The sequence below is a fragment of the Chiloscyllium plagiosum genome, unplaced genomic scaffold, assembly GCF_037043375.1.
Source record: "Chiloscyllium plagiosum isolate Xiang-an unplaced genomic scaffold, Cpla_swu_hap1 HiC_scaffold_40, whole genome shotgun sequence".
Lineage (NCBI taxonomy): Eukaryota > Metazoa > Chordata > Chondrichthyes > Orectolobiformes > Hemiscylliidae > Chiloscyllium > Chiloscyllium plagiosum.
In genome coordinates this window covers 38,093,185-38,117,423 of record NW_028270178.1, presented here as the reverse complement: position 1 = coordinate 38,117,423, position 24,239 = coordinate 38,093,185, and the positions used below count along the sequence as shown (strand labels likewise).

At 46.1% G+C, this 24,239-nt stretch overlaps 1 non-coding gene and 1 pseudogene across 1 annotated transcript; one reads left to right on the top strand and one right to left on the bottom strand.

The window, feature by feature from the left end:
- Nucleotides 1-24,239, bottom strand: part of LOC148138477 (uncharacterized) — a 54,379-nt pseudogene that overhangs the window by 7,874 nt on the left and 22,266 nt on the right.
- Nucleotides 12,330-12,525, top strand: LOC122547554 (U2 spliceosomal RNA). Its single transcript, XR_006311029.2, has one exon. It is a non-coding gene; the product is annotated as a U2 spliceosomal RNA (small nuclear RNA).

Below are 24,239 nucleotides of genomic sequence, written 5' to 3'. Positions count from 1 at the left end.
TAATGTTGTACGTTCTCTGAGTCTAACATCCTCTATTAGCCGAACAATTCCATAAAGGGTCTGTACTGAGCTTAATGTTCTATGTTGTATTAGTCTAACGTCCTTTATTAGCCGAGCGGTTGTATAAATGGCCTGTCTTCCACTATAATGTTCTTTGTTGTATGAGTTTATTTTCCTTTATTGGCCGAGCAGTTGCATAAGAGGCCTGTACTGCACTGTCATGTTCGATGTTGTATCAGTCGCACTTTCTATATTAGCCAAGCAGTTCCAAAACGGGCCTATAATGCGCTGTAATGTTTTGTATTGAATTAATCTAACGTTCTTTATCGCCGAGCGATTCCATAAAGGGCCTGTATTGTGCTGTAATGTTCTATGTTGTATTAGTGGAACATCTTTTATTAGCCAAGTGGTTCCATAAATGTACTATACTGCGCTCTAATTTTCTGCGTTGTATTAGTCTAATGTATTTTATTCTGGATTAGTGGTGCTGGAAGAGCACAGCAGTTCAGGCAACATCCAAGGAGCTTCGAAATCGACGCTTCGGGCAAAAGCCCTTCATCAGGAATAAAGGCAGTGAGCCTGAAGCGTGGAGAGATAAGCTGGAGTACAATGGGTAAGTGGGGGAGGGGATGAAGGTGATAGGTCAGGGAGGAGAGGGTGGAGTGGATAGGTGGAAAAGGAGATAGGCAGGTAGGACAAGTCCGGACAAGTCATGGGGACAGTGCTGAGCTGGAAGTTTGGAACTAAGGTGAGGTGGGGGAAAGGGAAATGAGGAAACTGTTGAAGTCCATATTGATGCCCTGGGGTTGAAGTGTTCCGAGGCGGAAGATGAGGCGTTCTTCCTCCAGGCGTCTGGTGGTGAGGGAGCGGCGGTGAAGGAGGCCCAGGACCTCCATGTCCTCGGCAGAGTGGGAGGGGGAGTTGAAATGTTGGGCCACGGGGCGTTGTGGTTGATTGGTGTGGGTGTCCCAGAGATGTTCCCTAAAGCGCTCTGCTAGGAGGGGCCAAGTCTCACCAATGTAGAGGAGACCGCATCGGGAGCAATGGATACAATATATGATGTTAGTGGATGTGCAAGTAAAACTTTGATGGGTGTGGAAAGCTCCTTTAAGGCCTTGGATAGAAGTGAGGGAGGAGGTGAGGGCGCAGGTTTTACAGTTCCTGCGGTGGCAGGGGAAAGTGCCGGGATGGGAGGGTGGGTTGTAGGGGGGCGTGGACCTGACCAGGTAGTCACGGAGGGAACGGTCTTTGCAGAAGGCGGAAAGGGGTGGGGAGGGAAATATATTCATAGTGGTGGGGTCTGTTTGGAGGTGGCGGAAATGTCGGCAGATGATTTCGTTTATGCGAAGGTTGGTAGGGTGGAAGGTGAACACCAGGGGCGTTCTGTCCTTGTTACGGTTGGAGGGGTGGGGTCTGAGGGCGGAGGTGCGGGATGTGGACGAGATGCGTTGGAGGGCATCTTTAACCACGTGGGAATGGAAATTGCGGTCTCTAAAGAAGGAGGTCATCTGGTGTGTTCTGTGGTGGAACTGGTCCTCCTGGGAGCAGTTATGTGGGAGATGGAGGAATTGGGAATACGGGATGGCATTTTTACAAGAGGTAGGGTGGGAAGAGGTGTAATCCAGGTAGCTGTGGGAGTCGGTGGGGTTGTAGAAAATGTCAGTGTCAAGTCGGTCGTCATTAATGGAGATGGAGAGGTCCAGGAAGGGGAAGGAGGTGTCAGAGATGGTCCAGGTAAATTTCAGGTCAGGGTGGAATGTGTTGGTGAAGTTGATGAATTGCTCAACCTCCTCGCAGGAGCACGAGGTGGCGCCAATGCAGTCATCAATGTAGCGGAGGAAGAGGTGGGGAGTGGTGCCGGTGTAATTACGGAAGATCAACAGCTCTACATAGCCAACAAAGAGACAGGCATAGCTAGGGCCCATACGTGTGCCCATGACTACCTCTTTGGTCTGGAGGAAGTGGGAGGATTCAAAGGAGAAATCGTTAAGGGTGAGGACCAGTTCGGCCAAACGAATGAGAGTGTCAGTGGAAGGGTACTGTTGGGGACGTCTGGAGAGGAAAAGACTGAGGGCTTTGAGGCCCTAGTCATGGCGGATGGAGGTGTAGAGGGATTGGATATCCATGGTGAAGATGAGGCGTTGTGGGCCGCGGAAACGGAAGTCTTGGAGGAGGTGGAGGGAGTGGGTGGTATCTCGAACGGATGTGGGGAGTTCCTGGACTAGGGGGGACAGGACAGTGTCGAGATAGGTAGATATGAGTTCAGTCGGGCAGGAGCATGCTGAGACAATGGGTCGGCCAGGGTGGTCAGGCTTGTGGATCTTGGGAAGGAGGTAGAACCGGGCAGTGCGGGGTTCCCGGACTACGAGGTTGGAAGCTGTGGGTGTGAGATCGCCTGAGTTGATGAAGTTCTGAATGGTCTGGGATATGATGGTTTGGTGATGAGGCGTGGGGTCATGGTCGAGGGGGCAGTAGGAAGAGGTGTCCTTGAGTTGGCGTTTGGTTTCAGCAGTGTAGAGGTCAGTGCGCCAGACTACCACTGCGTCCCCTTTATCCGCTGGCTTGATGGTGAGGTTGGGATTGGAGCAGAGGGATTGGTGGGCTGCGCGTTGTGAGGGTGAGAGGTTGGAGTGGGGGAGGGGGGTAGACAGGTTGAGGTGGTTAATGTCCCGGCGGCAGTTGGAAATGAAGAGGTCGAGGGCAGGTAATAGGCCAGCGCGGGGTGTCCAGGTGGATGCAGTGTGTTGGAGGTGGGCGAAGGGGTCCTAGGACAGTGGGCGGGAAAGCCGAGCACTTCCATAAATGGCCTGTGCTGAGCTGTAATGTTCTATGTTGTATTAGTCTAACGTACTTTATCGGCTGAATGGTTCCACAAACGGCCTGTACTGCGTTATAGTGTTCCATGTTATATTAGTCTAACTTCCTTTATTAGCCAAAAGTTTCCATTAAGGGCCTATACTGCGTGTAATGTTCTATGTTGTGTTAGTCTAACTTACTGTATTAGCCCAGCGGTCCCATAATGGGCATGTCCTGAGCTGTAATGTTCTATGTTGTGTTAGACTAACTTCCTGTATTAGCCAAGTGATTCTAAAAAGTCCCTGTACTGCACTGTAATGCTCTATCTTGTATGAGTCTAACTTCCTTTATTAACCAAGCGGTTCCATGAAGGGCCTGTACTGCGCTGTGATGTTTTATGTTGTATTAGTCTAACGTCTTTTATGAGCCGAGCGGTTCCATAAATGGCCTGTGCTGCACTGTAATGTTCTATGTTCTATTCATCTAATGTCCTTTAATAACCGAATAGTTCCATAAAGTGCCTGTACAGCACTGTAATGCTTTATGTTCTGTGAGTGTAACTTCCTTTATTAGCCGAGCGGTTCCATAAGGGGCCTGTACTGCACTGTAATGTTCTATGTTGTATGAGGATAACTTCCTTTATTTGGTGACCGGTTCTATAAAGGGCCTATACTGCACTGTAATTTTCCCTGTTGTAATAGTCTAACATCTTTTATTAGCCGAGTGGTTGTATAAACGGCCTGTACTGCGCTGTGATGTCCTCTGAGTATAACTTCCTTTATTAGCCGAGCAGTTCAATCAATGGTCTCCACTGCGCTGCAATGTTCTATGTTCTATCAGTCTAACTTCTTTTATTAGATGAGCAGTTCCATAACGGGCCCGTACTGCGCTGTAATGTTCTATTTTCTATGAGTCTAGCTTCCTTTATTCGCCAAGCAGTTCCATAATGGCCTGTACTGCGCTGTCATGTTCTATGTTCTCTGAGTCGAACATCTTCTATTAGCAGAGCGGTTCCATAAAATGCCTGTATTGCACAGTAATGTTCTACGCTGCATTAGTCTAATTTCCTTTATTAGCCGAGCAGTTGCATAAACGGCCAGTGCTGACCTGTGATGTTTTCTGAGTCTAACTTCCTTTATTAGACGAGCAGTTCAATCAAGGGTCTCCACTGCACTGTAATGTTCTATGTTCCATCGGTCTAACTTCTTTTATTAGACGAGCAGTTCCATAACGGTCCCGTACTGCGCTGTAATGTTCTATTTTCTATGAGGAGAAAGTGAGGACTGCAGATGCTGTAGATCAGAGCTGAAAATGTGTTGCTGGAAAAGCGCAACAGGTCAGGCAGCATCCAAGGAACAGGAGAATCGACGGTTCGGGCATAAACCTGAAGAAGGGTTTCCTGAAGAAGGGTTTATGCCCGAAACGTCGATTCTCCTGTTCCTTGGATGCTGCCTGACCTGCTGCGCTTTTCCAGCAAAACATTTTCAGCTCTATTTTCTATGAGTCTATCTTCCTTTATTCGCCAAACAGTTCCATAAAGTGCCTGTACTGCGCTGTAATGTTCTATGTTGTCTTAGTCTATGATCCTTTATTAGCCGAGCAGTTGCATAAACGGCCAGTGCTGACCTGTGATGCTTTCTGAGTCTAACGTCCTTTATTAGCCCAGTGGTTTCATAAAGGGCCTGTACTGCACTGTAATGTTCGATGTTGTATGAGTCCATCTTCCTTTATTAGCTAAGCCATTCCATAAATGTCCTGTACTGCGCTGAAATTTTCTATGTTGTATTAGTCTAATGTCTTTTATTAGCTGAGCGGTTCCATAAATGGCCTGTGCTGCGCTGTAATGTTCTATGTTGTATTAGTGAAACTTCTTTATCGGTCGAGCGGTTCCATAAACGTCCTGTACTGCGCTATAATGTTCCATGTTGTATTAGTCTAACTTCTTTTATTGGTCCAGTGTTTCCATAAAGAGCCTGTACTGTGCTGTAATGTCCTATGTTGTTTCAGTCTAACTTACTGTATTAGCCAAGCGGTTCCATAAAGGGCCTGTCCTGTGCTGTAATGTTCTGTGTTGTATTATTCTAGCTACCTTTATTCGCCAAGCGGTTCCATAAATGGCCTGTAGCGTGCTGTATTGTTCTATAATATATTAATCTAATTTACTTTATTGTCCGAGCAGTTCCATAAAGGGCCTATTCTGCGCTGTGATGTTTTACGTTGTATTAGTCTAATGTCTTTTATGAGCCGAACAGTTCCATAAATAGCCTATGCTGCGCTGTAATGTTCTATGTTGTGTTAGTCTAATGTCCATTAATTTCTGAATGGTTCCATAAAGTGCCTGTACTGCACAGTAATGCTTTATGTTCTATGAGTGTAACTTCCTTTATCAGCCGAGTCGTTCCTTAAGGGGACTGTACTGCACTGTAATGTTCTATGTTTTATTAGTCTAACTGCCTTTATTTGCTGAAGTGTTCTATAAAGGGCCTGTACTGCACTGTAATTTTCCCTGTTGTAACAGTCTAACTTCTTTTATTAGCCAAGTGGTTGTATAAACGGCCGGTGATGCATTGTGATGTCCTCTGTGTTTAGCTTCCTTTATTAGCTGAGCAGTTCAATCAAGGGTCTCTACTGCGCTGTAATGTTCTATGTTGTATGAGTCTAACTTCCTTTTTTAGCTGAGCAGTTCCATAAATGGCCTGTACTGCGCTGTCATGTTCTATGTTCTCTGAGTCGAACATCTTCTGTTAGCCAAGCGGTTCCATAAACGACCTGTACTGCCCAGTGATATTCTATATTGTATTAGTCTAATTTGCTGTATTCGCCAGGCAGTTCTATAAAGTGCCTGTACTGCGCTGTAATGTCCTATGTTCTCTGAGTCTAACATTTTCTATTAGCCGAGCGGTTCCGTCAAGGGCATGTACTGTGCTGTAATGTTCTATGTTGTATTCGTCTGACATCCTTTGTTAGCCGAGTGGTTGCATAAAGGGCCGGTGCTGACCTGTGATGCTCTCTCAGCCTAACTTCCTTTATTAGCCCAGTGGTTCCATAAAGGGCCTGTACTGTACGTAATGTTCAATGTTGTATGAGTCTAATTTCCTTTATTGGCTGAGCAGTTCCATAAGGGGCCTGTACTGCACTGTCATGTTCTATGTTGTATGAATCTAACATTTTCTATTGGACGAGCGGTTCAATAAAGGGCCCGTGCTGCGCAGTAGTGTTCTATGTTGTATTCCTCGAACATCCTCGATTAGCCGAGCAGTTGGATAAATGACTTGTACTGACCTGTGATTTTCTCTGAGCCCAACGTCCTTTAATAGCCCAGTGGTTCCATAAAGGGCCTGTACTACTCTGTCATGCTCTATGTTGTATTATTCTAACTTCCTTTATTCGCCGAGTGGTTCCAGAAAGGGTCTATACTGTGCTATAATGCTCTATCTTGCATGAATCTAACTTCCTTCATTAGCCGAGTGTTTACATGCTGGGCCTGTACTGCACTGTATTGTTCTTTGTTGTATTAGTCTAACTTCCTTTATTAGAAGACTGGTTCCATAAAACGTCTGTACTGCACTGTAATGTTCTATGTTGTGTTTGTCAAACTTCTTTTATTTGCTGAGCAGTTCCATAAAGGACCTGTACTGGGCTGTTACGTTCTATGTTCTATTAGCAGTGCGGTTCCTGAAAAGGCCTGTACTGTGCTGTAATATTGTATGTTGTATGAGTCTAGCTTCCTTTATCTGCTGAGCGGTTCCAAAAAGGGCCTGTGCTGCGCTGTCACGTTCTATGTTGTATGAGTCTAGCTTCCTTTATTAGCCGAGTGGTTCCATAAAGGGTCTGTCCTGTGCTGTAATGTTCTATGTTCTGTGAGTCTAACTTCCTTTGTTATCCGAGACCTTTCATAATGGAGGAAAGATAATGGCAAAGATCCGCTCAGTTTCTCTTCGAGTTCTTTTGGTACGAGGTGAAGGCCGTTCAAATCTGGATAAGTACGTGTGGTAAAAGGGGAACCACACCCCCGAGATAGCAACTCCCCGTGCAGGACCGTGGGAAAAAGGGCGAGGCCTTGTGGTTGCTAGTGAAAGAGGTGCCATTATCCGTTCATCAGTAATTTCACTGAATTCCAGTCCAAAGGGGTTTGAATCCAGCGTTTATAGTCGGCTCAGAATACACCCAGAGCAAATTGATCGGTGCCTGGATGGGGTGAGGAGCAGGGAATGGGTACTTTTACTGGTTCCAGCATTCCACCCTGACTTGGAGCGACATTGAAAGCAGATGGTCCCCATGCGTGAACCTGTGGGATTAGTGCGAAGGTCGGACTAATTTATGGTTATTATAATCTGTGGCCTCCCAGGTGAACGTATCATGGCGTACATGTGAATGCAAACTTTCAAAAGTTTTGGTTAATTTATGCAGATATTTTCACACTTTTTAAACCATTGTTGCAGCTGGATTATCAGCCGTTGGGATGATTTCAATCAATCTGCTAAGTACATCTCCTCTCACGAGACAATTTTTATAAGAATGTACTCGAGGTAATTCTATAAACCAAGTTGTAGACAATTAGAAGGTCCCACCCGGCAAGGGGGTGGTTCATGTTTCAGCTCTTAGCTGCTTTCTGGAAATTCGGGTGACCGATTGAGAATCCTTCATCTTCAGTGTAAGGGGAAGGTTTAGAAACAGGGTGTGTGTGGGGGACTATCAGGAGATTTTAGGGGCTCACTGGGTGTCCTGCAATCCCCATTCCTCATCCCTTTCAGTATCATCCCATCCTTAAATAGTGTCGGTACCTCAGACATAGGTTCAGGATGCCAAGTGGAACTTAGGCTCTTTTTACAGCGCTTTTACTTCAACTCCTTTTTTAACACTCTGCTTTAGATTACATTACATTACAGTGTGGAAACAGGCCCTTCGGTCCAACAAGTCCACACCGCCCCGCCGAAGCACAACCCACCCATACCCCTACATTTACCCCTTACCTAACACTATGGGCAATTTAGCATGGCCAATTCACCTGACCTGCACATCTTTGGTCTGTGGGAGGAAACCGGAGCACCCGGAGGAAACCCACGCAGACACGGGGAGAATGTGCAAACTCCACACAGTCAGTCGCCTGAGGCGGGAATTGAACCCGGGTCTCTGGCGTTGTGAGGCAGAAGTGAGGCAGCAGTGCTAACCACTGTGCCACCGTGCCACCCACCGTGCTTCCTACACTTTCCATCAGATCACATCCTTCCATTGACAATTGGATGGACAATGTTCAATTTGTCTTAAGGGACGGTCCAGGTGAATAGTAAACAATGCAGCCATGCTTCAAATTAACGATGAGACACTGACACGGATGATTTACAATGTGTAAATGCATAAAAACCATTAATTCGAATTATGTAATTCAGGACTAATACAAATATTGACTCATATAAGTATATTCTCTAATTGAGAGATGGAAACTGAACAAGTGGCTGAGAATTTTCACTGCCAATTAATAAGATCAAACTTATTTTCATGTCACAAAAATGATGCAAATCTGCTTATGGTCGTATACATTAAATTGTATCAGGATTGTTCTATGACGTGCATATTTCTCTGCTATTAAATTACAAGGTTTATTCCGAATGAGTATGAGTGTTGTTAAGAGTCTTCAATATAAACTGGAATTTCATTTCCTAAAAATCCAAGTTTCCAACGCTGAAATCCATTATAATTACCAGGTGCGAGTCTCTCAATTTAAATACTAAGTTTGGTTCTTGAAGCGGTTCTGATCAATCATTACTCATTTCTATAGTGATCGGCTGCAAAATGATTGCAGCTGCATTAGTAAAATTCTTGTCTACTCACAAATAATTTTTGAGAAGATGATAAGGTTCATGGTAACAAAACGCTTCTTATGCACAAATAATGATTAATCTAAAGACGCAGATGTTAACAGTAGCACCTTTGTTACATGAATTTTAAAAATAATGTTGGGCTGAAACTTTAGTTCTCAGTGACGAAGGGAAATTGAACTGGAATAAAGTTACGAGTGGCACTCCGTACTCACAGATGGAAGGTTTTCTGAGAAAAAGTGTTTTCAGTCAGTGGGTAGTGTGGGTCTGGAATGTTTGTCTGTGAGGATAGTGAGCGTACGGTTCAGAAACACCCTTCCTTGAAAGTGGTGTCACGGGTAGACAGGGTGGTGAAGGCAGTGTTTGGCACGCTTCCCTTCATTGGTCAGAACACCGAGCATAGGAGTTGGAATGTCTTGTTGGTATGGACACTTTTGAAATACTATGTATAATTCTGGATACTCTGCTTTAGGAAGGACATTATTAAAGTAGAATTCAGAAGGGATTCAGAAAATATTACCAAGGTTACCAGGACTGGACGGTCTTGGTTACAAGGAGAGGCTGGACATGCTGGGCCATGTGGTGTCAATCGAGCGGGTTGCTTTGTCCTGGATGGTGTCAAGCATCTTAAATTTTGCTGGAGCTTCACCAACGAGAGGATGTAGTTTAGAATAAGGGACTGGTAGATTTAAAACAGAGATGAGGAGGAATTACTTCCCAAAGGATCAAGAATATGTGGAATTCACGCCCCCAGAGTGCAGTACATGTCAGGACAATTACTACATTCAAGGAGGAGAAGGATAGGTGTTTCATGGGTAATGGGTTGGAGGGTGAAAGAGAGCAGGTAGTTCAGTGGAGTTGAGACCGAAATGAGATCGGACAGGACCGTATTGAATAGCAGAGCAGGCTCAAGTGGCTGAATGGACTCCTTCTGCCCCGAATGCTTATGGTCTCATGGTGACTTCACAGAAACATCAGATAACACTGCATCCTCTCTTCACAGTTGCTACCAGTCCTGTTGAGTTTCTTCAGCATTTCCTGTCTTTGCTTGTGCATTAATTTGAAGTACTATATTTGATTGTGACATTGAAGTGAGACGTGAGTTTAATTTCTTTTGGAAATTGAGGTCCCATTTGCCAGCATTTAACCCATATCCCTCTCAACAGTTCCTAATCATATACACATACCCAATGCCTTTTGAATGTTGTAATTGTACCACCTCCAGCACTTCCTCTGGCAGCTCATTCAATACATACACAACACTCTGCATGAAACTGTTACCCTTTTAATAACATCTAAATCTTTCCCCTCTCATCTTAGTGTTGCGCTCCATACCTTGAGAAAAAGATATTTTCTATTTACCCCATCCATGTCCCTCATGTTCTTATAAACCTTCATTAGGTCACCCCTCAGACTCTGACACTCCAGGGAAAATAGCCCCGGCCTATTCAGCCTCTTTCTCTAGCTCAAACCATTCAAACGAGGCAACATTCGTGCAAATCTTTTCTGATACCCAAGTATCACAACATAGTTCCTACAGCTGGGCGGTCAGATCTGAATGGATTATTTAAAAGTGGCATAACTAGTGTCCTTTACAGATGCAATATGACATCTCAATACCGATACTCATTGCACTGACTAATAAAGGCAAGTGTATCAAACGCCTTCTTCATGGTTCTGTTTACCTGCAACTCCACTTCCAAGGAATTATGAACTTGCACTCCAAGGTGCCTTCAATCAACAATCACATCTTACCATTAAATGTGTAAGTCCTGCCCTGATTTGTCTCACTAAAGTTCAGCAACACACGTATCTAAATTAAACTCCATCTGCCACTCCTCGGCCCATTGACCCTCCTGATTAAGGTCCCATTGTATTCTGAGGTAACCAACTTCACTGTCCACACCATCACCAGTTGTAGTGTCATCTGTAAACTTACTAAACATACCTCCTTTTATCACATCTAAGTCATTTATATAAATGTTGGACATCAGTGGAATCAGCATCAATCCTTGCAGTGGTCACAGGCCTCCAGTCCGAAAAGCAATAATCAACCACCACCTTCTGTCTCCTAATTTCAAGCCAATTTTGTATCTAAATGGCTAGCTTTCCCTGGATTCCATGTGACCAAAACTTCCTAACTATGTTAATAAGATTCCTGAACAATTCACTGGATAAATACTGTAAATTTTAAAAATCAAACATGATGTGGTGAAATGTGATTTAAAATAGGAGGAAGTAGAGATAAAATCTAAATGCTTCTGGTTAAAATGGTGAGAAATTATGAAACATTACCATCCTTTGGGAATGAGAGGGACCTGTACACAATGATCAGAAAGTTAATGTAATTGTGCAGCCAACCAGGAAAACAAATGATATCTTCCCAATTATTGCCAGGCGATTGGAGTAGGACAGTAAGGAAGACTTGCTGTGAGTATTGGGGAAATATGGCGTTGCTAGTCTGGATGTTCATTGTTACCTGGTGTTGAGGCAGAATGTCGAAATATACCGATAACAGTGAAAAGGGAAGCTGAGAGCTTTTTAGCAGGATAGTGTTGAATGTCAGAAAGATATTGATATTTCGGTGGGGTAGATGGATAGATGACAGATGAAGTCCAATGTGGAGAAGTGTGAGGAGATAGATTAAGGGCAGAAGAAGAGTCAATAGACAAATCGTCTCCAGACCAAAAAGGGGATAACAGGAGTAGGGTGTACATGGACTTATGAAATCTATATTGGCAGTACAGGCTGAGAGAACATGTCATAAAGGACATTGTCTCCTGGTCCTTGTTCACAGTGACTGAGACTGTGAGAGCAATGAGGTATTGTTGTGTTTTCATAATGCCACAGTTCAGGTCCAGCTAGAGTATTGTTTCGTGTTCTGGAAACCAGACGATCATAAGGTTTGTGGAGACATCGAGACAAGTTCAAACAGATTTACAAGATAGCTCCCGGGGATGAGCATGCTCAGATCGCATCATCGCTTGGAGGAGTTGGAGCTGGTTTCCTGAGGAAGAGTTGGCTGAGGAATTACAAAACCTGTGCCTACACCTTCCCTCTTACCTCCGTCCACACCCATCAAAGGCGACTTCCACACCCATCAAAGTTTTACCTGCACTTCCACAAATGTCAATTGTCGTATCCATTGCTCCCAATGTGATCGCCTCTACACTGGGGAGAGACTGCACGACTTCTCTCAGAGCACTTCAAGGAACATCTATGGGACACCCACACCAATCAACCCCACCGAAACGTGGCCAAACATTTCAACTCCCGCTCCCCCTCTGCCGAGGACATGCAGGGCCTGGGCCTCCTCCATCGCTACTCCCTCAACACCCGATGGTTAGAGAATGAACGCCTCATGTTCTCCCTCGGAACCCTTTAACCCCAGGGCATCAATGTGGACTTCCCCAGCTTCCTCATTTCCCCTCTCCCCACTTTATCCCAGTTCCGACGTTCCACCTCAACACCATCATCATGACATATACCACCTGTCAATCTTCCTTCCCACCGATCCGCTCCACCATCCTCTCCGACCCATCACCTTCATCCCCACCCCCATTCACCGATTGCACTCTTAGCTACCTTCTCCCCAGCCCCACCATCTTCCTGATGAAGGGCTTTTGCCCGAAACCTCGATTTTCCTGCTTCTTGGATGCTAACTGACCTGCTGTGCTTTTCCAGCACCACTCTAATCGTGATGATAACACCAGTATCGCTTCTCAGCCTTTTGGCTATGATCATGTGCAGTTCTTTTCTTGTCCGTTTTAATATCTGATATACTGTATACCTGAGTAAGGGACTGAATAATAAGCTGATTTTTGCAGGAAGGAGTTGGGTTAGGAGCTTGCTCCATCAACTTCGCACATTGTCCTGGTATTGCAGTATTTCTGGGAATGGTGCACCCCTCCTTAAAGAATGCGAAAAACAACTTTTTTTGTGTTGTGTGTTTACTTCTCGTCTTCCGAATCTGTGTGTAAGAAAGCATACAGACAGCCTTTTGGTCAAGTCGGACTCGCTTTCATGCAAATCAATTCGTCCTAGGTTACTATTCACCTGTCTCTTTCTGCATGTTCAGCCTTCATCCTCAATGTTATCATTTTATCCCTGGAACATGCCATCCTTTCCCACCAACGCCCAACTCCGAACAACAGAAGTAAACCAAAGTTGTCCAACAGCTCAACCTAATGTCAAATGGCATTCCAGAAAACAAAATGGAGAAGATGAAGCTATTGAAGTATTCAACAGTTTGGATTTTGATGATGATAAGGATGACTCAGATTTCTTGAACGAGATATTTTGAGAACACTGTGAAGCAGGAAAAGATCTGATGTTGTTAACGTACATAGAGTCACAGAAATGTACAGCACAACTCGTCCATGCTGACTTGATATTCTAACCTCATCCAGTCACATTTGTCAACATTTGGCCCATATCACTCTAAACACTTCCTGTCCATATATCCATCCAGATGCCTTTTAAATGTTGTAATTGTACCAGTCTCCACCACTTCTTATGGCAGCTCATTCCATGCATACACCATCCTCTGCATGAAAAACGTGCCCCTTTGGTTCATTTTAAATTATCCCCCTCAAACCCTAAAGCTATGCCCTCCAGTTATGGACTACACACCCCAGGGAAAATACCTTGTCTATCCACCCTGTACATGCCACTAATGATTTTATAAACCTCTATAAAATCCGACACTCCAGGGAAAACATCCGAGACCCTCCGACATTCCCAGGAAAACAAACCCAGCTTCTTCAGTCTCTCCCTGCAGCTGAAACCTCCAACTTTGGCAAAGTCCACACTGTAAGTAATCTAATCTAATCTAATCTAAATCTTTCAGAATGTTTTTTCATCAGAGTGCAAGAACAACCACAATATGTGTCAGCTTTATGTTCTCAGTTCAAAGGCCTGTGAGTTGAATCAGGTTACATACTCACTGATGTAGGACACAATTGCGTGTGGTATCACAGCTAATGACCAAGTCAGAGTCATATTACTCCGAGAGCCAACTCTCACATTAACCAATCCAATAGATAGTTACGGAGCTGGCGAAACGAGCCAGACTTAAAGAAAAGCTCTGCATCAAGATGTAGAATTACCTGTCCATGAAGAACATTACTGCTCTCAGAACTCTACAAATGCTCTAGCGCCTGAGACATGTCCTGTTCAGGGATTGTCACAACATCTCTGTCTTTACTTGACTTTTTTGCTCTTTGATGCCTGAACCTGAACCTAATATTCCACAGCCCTACTGTCTTGCCTGGTTGTTTATCGCAGCCATAAGCCAGGCAGCTTATCATTTTTGTTAGCAGTGATCATTCAAGAGGCTGGACTGTCAGGCACTTCGAACAGCAGCTGAAGCACCAAACAAACTGCATGTGCTTCAACCAAATGGTCGCGTCTCAAAGCCTCAGGGAACCAGTGATCAGTTAAGGCAACGGAGACAGGATTCAGTCAGGAGACCTCGGCACAGTATGTCCAGGGACTTTGACATTGTTTAGAACAATCAGAAACAGGGAATCTGTATCACTACAGTCCAGAGAGGTGGCCACACAAACTAGTCATTACATCATCCAAATGCTCCGGTCGATTTTTCGATCCTGAATTCCCTTTCTCCAATCCTTTTTGACCGTGTCCGTTCCTGTCATTGGGGATCAGATCGATGAAATTCTCAAGGAGGGATTCAGAGGCCCCTGCAGTAGCAGTGAAGTTGGGAAAGTCAGTTCTGGTCAGTGGCGACAGCCTGATTGTAGTAGAGTGGTCAGGAATTGTGGCAGGGGTGGGAAAGTCACCACATTAGAGGGCGAGGCAGACACGGACGTGGGTTACTGTGGAAGTGCGAGTCGCCATCACTGTCCCGGTTTTGGCAGTGCAGCGTGATGGTTGTCATGGCGACGTTGTAGGCCTGGGGCTCGGGGATGGGTAACGTTGTGAGGTGAAGTTTGCAATTGAAGGAGCTGTGTAGGAAAGTACAGAAGCTCATGGACTCGCCACATAGTGCAAAGAAGAAAGGAGAGTGAGAATGTCATGTTGCAGCTGTATAAGACTTTAGTGAAGTTTCTCCTTGAGTGTCGCCACGTTACAGGAAGGATATGGAGTGTGCAGAAGAGGTTTATCAGGATGCTGCGTGTTTTCGAGGGTATGTGCTATGAGGAGACACTGAAAAATGTCAGGCTGTTTTCCTTGGAGCAGCGGAGGTTGACGGGAGACTCCATAGAAGTCTAGAAAACTATGAGATGTATAAATGGAGTTCACAGTCAGAATCTATTTCCCAGAATTGAATTGTCTAAAACTATGGAGCATGCATTGAAGATGTGTGAGAGGTAATTTCGGTTTAAGCTTTAAGATGTGCCTGGACCACAGACTGATCTATAATAAAAGACAAAACCTTTGTTTCTTTTCTAACAACCATTTTATATACTCAAAAGTAGAGTAGTTTAAATTGTGCAGAATGCTGACAATTTGTGAGCGATAGTAAAAGCAAGCAGGCTCTTGATTAATGAAGCCATTCACACAGCAGAGAAGGATGAGTCCTTGGCTGATAAGACTCCAGGATGGGAGTACGACTTGAGACATCTGTTTCAGATTAAAAGCTTTTGACTGATAAGACTACAGGGTGAGAAAAACAACAAACTTTGGAGACTCTGGAGCCTTTTGTTGCAGACTTTGTGATAAAAATAATGATGTTTTTAAGAATGTGAACCTCATGGCTTGTTGGAGCCAAGGAAAGGAGGGACTTGTCCTATAAATAATGGAGACTTTGTAAGCCTCAGCGCGCCTTTTCTTTAGGGGTGCCCGACTCTGCAGACTTGACTTGTTAATAAAACTTTGTTTTCCTGAATTTGTCTAGAGCGATTATTGAGAAGCGATTTTCGTTTCTAACAACTTGGGGGCTCGTCATCCGGGATCAACACTCCGGCCGTGAGGGGAGTTGAGGAAGGATATCGGAGAAGGTGCACCCTACTGTGTTCAGCAGTCCCTGATTCCTTGCTTGTCACCCCGCGCGGCTTGAGCGAGTGATATCCGGGAGGCTCAGGAAAACAAAGGAGGGGTGTACCCGAGGCAGTGGGGACGGTTAACGATCGAGTAATTTCGGTGCACCGAACCCAGGTAAGACAAAACTTGCGGGGACCGTGTTTCCGGAGGACTGGGTACCTACGGGGTGCCTGTGGATTTATTTTTTCTACAGAGACGTGGGACTCAGGAATCTGGAGACCGGGGCTCGCCTGTGAGGGATTTTGCAGAGACCGTGTTTGAGGAGGAACGTGTACCTACGGGGTGCCTGTGATTTGTGTCACAGAGACGTAGGACACAGGAATCCAAAGACCGGGGGTGCCTGCAAAGGAACCTGGGCGATCACGGGACTGAAGGTCCGGGAATTCGCTACATTGTGATAGATTATCACGGGAAAAATACGAAGTCCTCGGAAATGGGAAATAAGGGATCTAAGGTGATTAAGGGAAAGGTAGGCTTAAACAGGGACAATGACACATACCCCGGGGTACCTGACGATAGTCCGTTAGGGAGAATGCTAAATAATTGGGATCAGGCTGGAAGAAAGGGAAAATCTAAAAGGAAGATGGTAAAATACTGTCAAAAGTGGTCCCAGAAACCTATTCAGGGCGACTCAGTGTGGTGGCCTAGATTCGGTACTGACGAAGACTGGGTCCGGCAAGCCCTCATTTTACATGTCAATTCAAAACCTGATGTTAATCTGGAAGAAAGTGATTATGCCCTTTGTTGGCTGCCGGTTACGATATCTTGTCAAATGCAGGTAACTAATAAAGACTCGAAAGGGCAGAAAGAATTGGACCCTTTAGATCACTTACCGCCGCCCTACGTGACCCCGTCTGCCCCACAGAATGTTCCTTCGGGTGACGACGATTCAGGGGAAGGGGAAGAAAATGGGGAGGAATCACAAACTACCTCAGGGGTACAGACCAGATCTCAAGCTGGAAAGGGTCACAGACAAGACCCTGTCTCGATTGCAAGAATGAATCCACTCCGGGAAGTGCCCATGGGGGGCGAGGAAGGAAGGACGGGATATGTGAACGTTCCCTTGACGAGTACTGAAGTACGGAATTTCAGGAGGGAGATGAAGGGTCTACTAGGGGACCCCATGGGACTTGTTGAACAATTGGATCAGTTCCTGGGTCCGAATACTTACACGTTGGAAGAGATGTGTTCCATCATGAAAACATTGTTCTCTAGCCAGGAGCGTCAGATGATACGACAAGCTGCGCTCTTGGTCTGGGAGAGAGAGGGGGGAGAAGGAGGGGAGCAGAAGTTTCCCCTCACCGACCCCGAGTGGGATAAGAACACGGAGGGAGGACGGCGCAACATGAGAGACATGCGGGAATATTGGATAAAAGGAATAAGACACGCAGCCCCGAAAGGGCACAATTTTACCAAGGCCTTTGGTAATCATCAAAATCCGGAGGAAACCCCTACGGACTTCCTAGACAGGATTAGGAAGAATGTGTAGCAGTTTGCTGGGGTGGACCCTGAGACGGACGTGGGGCAACAACTCATACGGGTAGAGTTTGTATCAAAGGCCTGGCCGGACATACGAAAGAAGTTGGAGAAAATGGATGATTGGGATAGTAAATCTTTAAGTGAATTACTACGAGAGGCGCAAAAGGTGTTTGTGAGAAGGGACGATGAGAAGCAAAGGAAGGCGACAAAGATAATGATGCAAACGGTGCAACAAATGACAGCTGGAAGAAAGGAAAAGGGAGAGCCGTGGCAGAAACAGGAAATGGGAGAGTCGTGGCAAGAGCAGAGGAAAAGAGAACCATGGCCGGAACAAAGGAAGAGTGGAGGAACGCGAGACCGCGACAGGGAAACGAAGAGGACACTCAGATGTTACTATTGTAATGAAGAGGGACATTTTAAACGGGAGTGCTCCCGCTACAAGCGGGAGGTGAGGTCGTACGCCCTGATGGAGGAAGATTAGGGAGGTCGGGGGTTCCTACCCTTGGGGCAAAAGGACTATCGACAGGAACCCCTGGTAAACTTGAAAGTAGGGCCCCAAGGATCGGAGATCACATTTATGGTGGACTCGGGAGCCGAAAGATCAAGTATAATCCAAATACCCCCCGGCACCCGAGCAGGAGGAAAAGTTATGGGGGTATCTGGAATTGGAGGACAGAAATTACAAGTCCCAGTGGTAGAGGACGTGGAAATTGGATATGAAAACAGAACTACTAAACGAGACCTCCTTCTACTGCCATCGGCGGGATTTAATTTGTTAGGAAGAGACTTGCAGGTCAAACTAGGGATCGGAACGGTACCAAGTAATGGGGAAATGGTGGTAAGGTTGTTCGCCCTCACCGAAGAAGATGATCAACAAATAGACCCGGAAGTTTGGTACCGAGAGGGGAACAGAGGGGGTCTAAACATCAAACCTCTCCAAATCACCATGTTACCAGGAAGAGGCCCGGTAAGAAGGAAACAATACCCGATTGCTATGGAAGGACGGGAGGGGTTACAACCTGTGATAGAAAGATTAATCACAGATGGACTACTGGAGGAATGCATGTCCCCTTTCAATACTCCAATACTCCCTGTGAGGAAGCCGGACGGGACATATAGGCTGGTGCAAGACCTGCGGGGGTTGAATGAAGTAGTCCAGGCTAGATACCCGGTGGTACCTAATCCCTACACGTTAATGAGTAAAATTCCCCCCGAACATGAATGGTTCAGCGTAATAGATCTGAAGGATGCTTTTTGGAGTTGCCCCCTTGACGAAGAAAGTCGGAACCTTTTTGCCTTTTAATGGGAGAATCCCTTCACAGGACGAAAGCGACAGTTAAGATGGACGGTCTTGCCGCAGGGATTCACGGAGTCACCCAATTTGTTTGGACAAATACTGGAGCAGATCTTAGAAGGATTTCAGTGTAACGCGGAGAATCAATTGCTCCAATATGTCGATGATCTCTTACTCTCAGGACCAAGAGAGGAGGAGGTACGAGCAGACACCGTTGCCCTGTTGAACTTCCTGGGGAAACAGGGTCTACGCGTCTCCAGGACAAAACTCCAGTTTGTGGAGCGAGAAGTAAGATATCTGGGCCATCAAGTCAGTAAGGGGCACCGCCGTATCACGCCAGAACGAATATCAGGAATTACGGGTATGCCAATACCCAGGACGAAGAAGGAAGTCAGACAATTCCTGGGACTAGTAGGGTATTGCCGGATATGGATTGAAAGTTACACCACTTTAGTAAAATTTTTGTACGATAAACTGGGACAAGAAGGACAAAAGGTGGACTGGTCAGATGAGGAGGAGCAGCGATTTAATATTATTAAAAATAAACTGATTCGAGCTCCGGTATTGGCTTTACCCACCCTGAAGGAACCGTTCCAGTTATATGTTAATAGCGCCGGCGGAATTGCCCAGGGTGTGCTCACTCAGCTGCGGGCAGGGAAACGTCAGCCGGTTGCATTTTTGTCAAAAATGTTAGACCCTGTGTCATGTGGATGGCCGACCTGTATACAGGCAGTGGCAGCTACGGCAATGTTAGTAGAAGAGGCCCGAAAACTTACCTTTGGAGGAAGGATCACAGTATACTCCCCACATTCGGTTAGTGCCATACTGGCTCAGAAGGCTCACCGCTGGTTAACAGACTCTCGCATCCTAAAGTATGAGACGATTTTGATGACCAGGAACGATCTCAATTTTGCAAAAGATCTCAGTTGCAACCCAGCCCAGTTTCTGTACGGACGTCCTGCAGACGGGGAACAGGAGCATGATTGTGTGGAATTTGTGGACTTGCAGACCAAAAGCCGAGAGGACCTGCAAGAAGCCCCGCTGGGTGAGGGACAGGAACTGTATATCAACGGGTCCTCCCGGTGCATCAGTGGAGTACGATACAGTGGCTATGCTGTTATAGATGGTGCAACGAAACGGACGATTGAGTCTGGACGACTGCCCGGGAAGTGGTCAGCCCAATCCTGTGAGTTGTACACCCTCCAGAGGGCCCTGAAGCTGTTGGAAGGGAAAGTGGGGACCATATATACTGACTCAAAGTATGCATACGGAGTCGTTCATACTTTCGGGAAAATCTGGAAAGAGCGAGGATTGATAACTTCCCGGGGAAAGGAATTAGCTCACGAACAAATGATCAGCCTAACGTTGGAAGCCCTGGCGTTACCTACGGAACTTGCAGTAGTCCATGTACCCGGTCACCAGAAGGGGTCGACACCGGAAGCGGTGGGAAACCGGCTGGCAGACGAGGAAGCCAAGCGGGCAGCGGTCGAAAAATCCGTCCAATTGTTAACGTTAATACCGTTGAGGGAGGGCCTCGCTAAACAACCCGTCTTCACCCAGGGGGAGATTGATAAAATGGATCAATTGGGTGCCCGGCTAGATACTAACGGGAAGTGGACAGTTCCTGATGGGAGACAAGTACTGAACAAACAGATCACCCGGGGTATTCTGCACCGATTACACCATCAGACCCACTAGGGGGTGCAAGCCATGTGTGACACAATCCTGAGAGACTATGTATGCAGGGGGATATACACATTAGCCCAACAAGAGGTAGTCGGATGCCCCACTTGCCGGCGTATTAATCAGAAAGCCATGCGTTCTATGCCAGCTGGTGGTCAGCCCCTAGCGATTAGGCCATTTCAGAGGATCCAAGTCGACTTTACAGAATTACCCCCAGTACAGAGATGGAAATATCTGCTAGTAATAGTAGACCATTTCACTCACTGGGTAGAGGCTTTCCCAACTGCCAAAGACGATGCCCCAACCGTGGCCCGACTGTTGTTAGAGAACATAATCCCGAGATATGGCATAATGGAATCTATTGACTCCGATTGCGGGACGCATTTTATTTCTAAGCTACACCATTTGATCTGTAATGCCCTGGGTATCCAATGGAAATTCCACACACCCTGGCATCCTCAGAGTTCGGGTCGAGTTGAGAGAATGAATGGCACGCTCAAGACCCAATTGACTAAGCTGATGTTAGAAACTAAGTTACCCTGGCCAAAGTGCCTGCCCATTGCCCTATTGAGGATACGTACGGCACCTCGCCGAGATGTCGGGGTTTCCCCCTATGAAATGCTCTTCGGATTACCGTATTGGAGTAAGGTTGATGGATGTCCCACTCTACAAGGGGGGGATGTATTTATCCGAACCTATTTACTGGCCTTATCCCGTTCTTTTGCAGAACTCTGAAGGAAAGGTCTCCTGGCTCAGAATCCGCCGCTCGACTTCCTCCTGCATATGGTGGAGCCCGGAGATTGGATACTTGTTAAGACCTGGAAGACGAAAAGCTCCAGCCGCGGTGGGAAGGACCGTTCCTGGTTCTGTTAACAACTGAGGCAGATGTTCGAACGAAAGAAAAAGGGTGGGTCCACGCATCAAGGATAAAGGGGCCTGTTCCGCCTGAAGAAGAAAGCACCTGGACATGCGAGCAAGGGGACAAGCCGTTGTCGGTAAAACTGAAAAGACAGCAATAATGAACTCTACTTGGACTGTATTGGTGGGGATATTGATCAGTTTACTCCTGTATGTGGGGGAGGGTGAGGGGAGATGTGACAAATGTCGAACAACAGTAAGACTTGGGATTCGAATCTATTCGGGATCATTTGTGTCCCATTCCTATGTGGACGATAGGTGTTACGATGTGAGTGCACGCCATGAATGTTGGGAGGATGGGAGACCCTATTATCAGGTATATAATAAAGGATACGGTGGCAAAATCCATGGATGCCCTATAAATGACCGCTGGGTGTGTATTAGCAAAACTGGGAGGTGGGACCTATCCTCCGTGTTGCTCAGGGAGCAGGTTGACAGAGTCAAGGAGACCAAGATACAGATCCCTGATCGGGGGTTGGGGAAAGAGCAAGACCGACAGGGAACGGTCGTGCTCCCTAAAGTGCCATCTGTATATGAAGAGGTAGAAGGACAGATTGAACTCCCTGATGTTACACAAAACCTGTTTATTGATCTCACCTCTAGAATAGCCACTGTTTTAAATGTTAGCAATTGCTGGGTCTGTGGGGGGCCGCATATGTCGGAACAATGGCCGTGGACTGGTCAAAGCTTAGACATAGGGGAATTGCTGCAAACCACTTGGACTCGTGACAACGACAGAAAAAGCCAGGGGTGGAGACTGACAAACAGCCCTGAGGGCCAGTTCTGTATTGAAGGCAAGGGGACCGTGAAGGTAGGGATTAGCCCCTGTCAGAATATATTGGATGCAACCACGCGAGTATGGTGGCCTGAGAATATTGCTTGGTACATTGCAAACCGAGATCATCAAAATTGCATTCGGTTACGTTCTGATTCCTCCTCTTACGAGCTCAGTGCTGACCCTTCCGATGGCATGAAAAGAGTGTGGAGCGGTGGTTGTCAGGGGAATCAATGCTGGAATAATCCTGTCCAGACTCTGCCACGGGGTCAACAATCCGAATACTGGAATTGCAGTGGTCCTGGTCCTTATGAGGGCGTCCCTGGGGTAAAGGAGTTGTGGGATGACGTTGTGAGGCAGGGAGGGCCTGCTCCAGATGGCCTATTTTGGATATGCGGTAATCAGGCATACTCCAAACTGCCCATGGGATGGGCTGGGGTATGCTTCCTGGGTCTAATACGACCTGCGTTCTTCCTATTACCCCGGGAGGAAGGCGATGATTTGGGAGTTAAACTCTTTGACTCCCTGCGTAGGTCGCCAAGGGATATCCAAGTCGGTGATTGGGGGGATGAGTGGCCACCGGCCCGGATTATTGAATACTATGGGCCGGCTACTTGGGCACAGGACGGATCATGGGGATATCGTACTCCTATCTATATGCCAAATCGAATTATCAGGCTCCAAGCAGTCGTAGAGGTCATTACTAACCGGACTGCCCTGGCCCTAGAGCTGTTGGCTCAGCAGCAGGATCAGATGAGGGCTGCTATATATCAAAACCGACTTGCCTTGGATTATCTGTTGGCCTCGGAGGGGGGTGTGTGCGGGAAATTTAACCTGACAAACTGCTGTCTAGAAATTGACGATAATGGTAAAGCGGTTTTGAAAATTTCCGATGAAATTCGGAGATTGGCCCATGTGCCAGTACAATCTTGGCGTCCTCTTAGTGGCATCGGATGGTGGGATGGTCTCCTAGGTGGTAGCTGGTGGCGCACGGCGTTGCTGGTGGTTGGGGGCGGCATGATTCTTCTTCTCGTATTATCCTGCCTAACTCCCTGTATTCAGTTTTTAATTCAGAAAAATATTTCCCGACTCCAGGCAGTGGTGGTTCCACAACATGGGACACGGGAACTTAAAGTGATGTTGCTGCGAAAGACCAAGGATTTCCCGGGCCCTTGAGGGAAGGCGGGGGTGCTTATCTTGGTCAGGCACATCTTAAAGAAAGAAAAGGGTGGAATTGTGAGAGGTAATTTCGGTTTAAACTTTAAGATGTGCCTGGACCACAGACTGATCAATCATAAAAGACAAAACCTTTGTTTCTTTTCTAACAACCATTTTATATACTCAAAAGTAGAGTAGTTTAAATTGTGCAGAATGCTGACAATTTGTGAGCGATAGTAAAAGCAAGCAGGCTCTTGATTAATGAAGCCATTCACACAGCAGAGAAGGATGAGTCCTTGGCTGATAAGACTCCAGGATGGGAGTACGACTTGAGACATCTGTTTCAGATTAAAAGCTTTTGACTGATAAGACTACAGGGTGAGAAAAACAACAAACTTTGGAGACTCTGGAGCCTTTTGTTGCAGACTTTGTGATAAAAATAATGATGTTTTTAAGAATGTGAACCTCATGGCTTGTTGGAGCCAAGGAGAGGAGGGACTTGTCCTATAAATAATGGAGACTTTGTAAGCCTCAGCGCGCCTTTTCTTTAGGGGTGCCCGACTCTGCAGACTTGACTTGTTAATAAAACTTTGTTTTCCTGAATTTGTCTAGAGCGATTATTGAGAAGCGATTTTCGTTTCTAACAAGATGAAAGTGGAAAAGTTCAAAAGAGATGTAGGGGCGAGGTTTGTTTTCCACAGAGAGTGGTAGGTGTCCAGAAAATAATGTCAGGGGTGGTAATGGAAGCAGATATGATAGGGGTGTTTCAGGGGCTTTTTGCCCCTTAAGCAGATGGATGTGCAAGGAATGGAGCGATATGGATCAAGTGACCATCAACCAGCTGGAACTACAAGTTGCTAACTAAATGAAGACTGAGGTGAATGTATTTGCAGGAATGATGGGCAGCAACCTCATAGAAAACATAGACTAGAGATCAGCCAATGTCATGGTTGTTGGATTGATCAGGAGATCTGTCACTGCTATGGAGACCAGGGAAATTTCTGAAGAGACTGAATTTCCCCCTGGATAGCATCACAGTGCTCACCAAGTCCGAAAGCAGATCAGGAAAATGCAATCAGGGATATAGCACAGGACTCGTCCCAAACTTTTGTTTGGAGTTAGAACTTTGCCTTGATTGTTGTCCACAAGTTGAAAGGTTATATTGTTTCCAATTGACTTACACACACACACACACACGTATATATGCGGATTTGAAAATATCTGTGGAAGTGTAATAGAAACTGCAATTGTAAAGGTGTGCACACGTATTAACCAGGCACTGATTAACACATAAAACGCCACAAGATCTGAG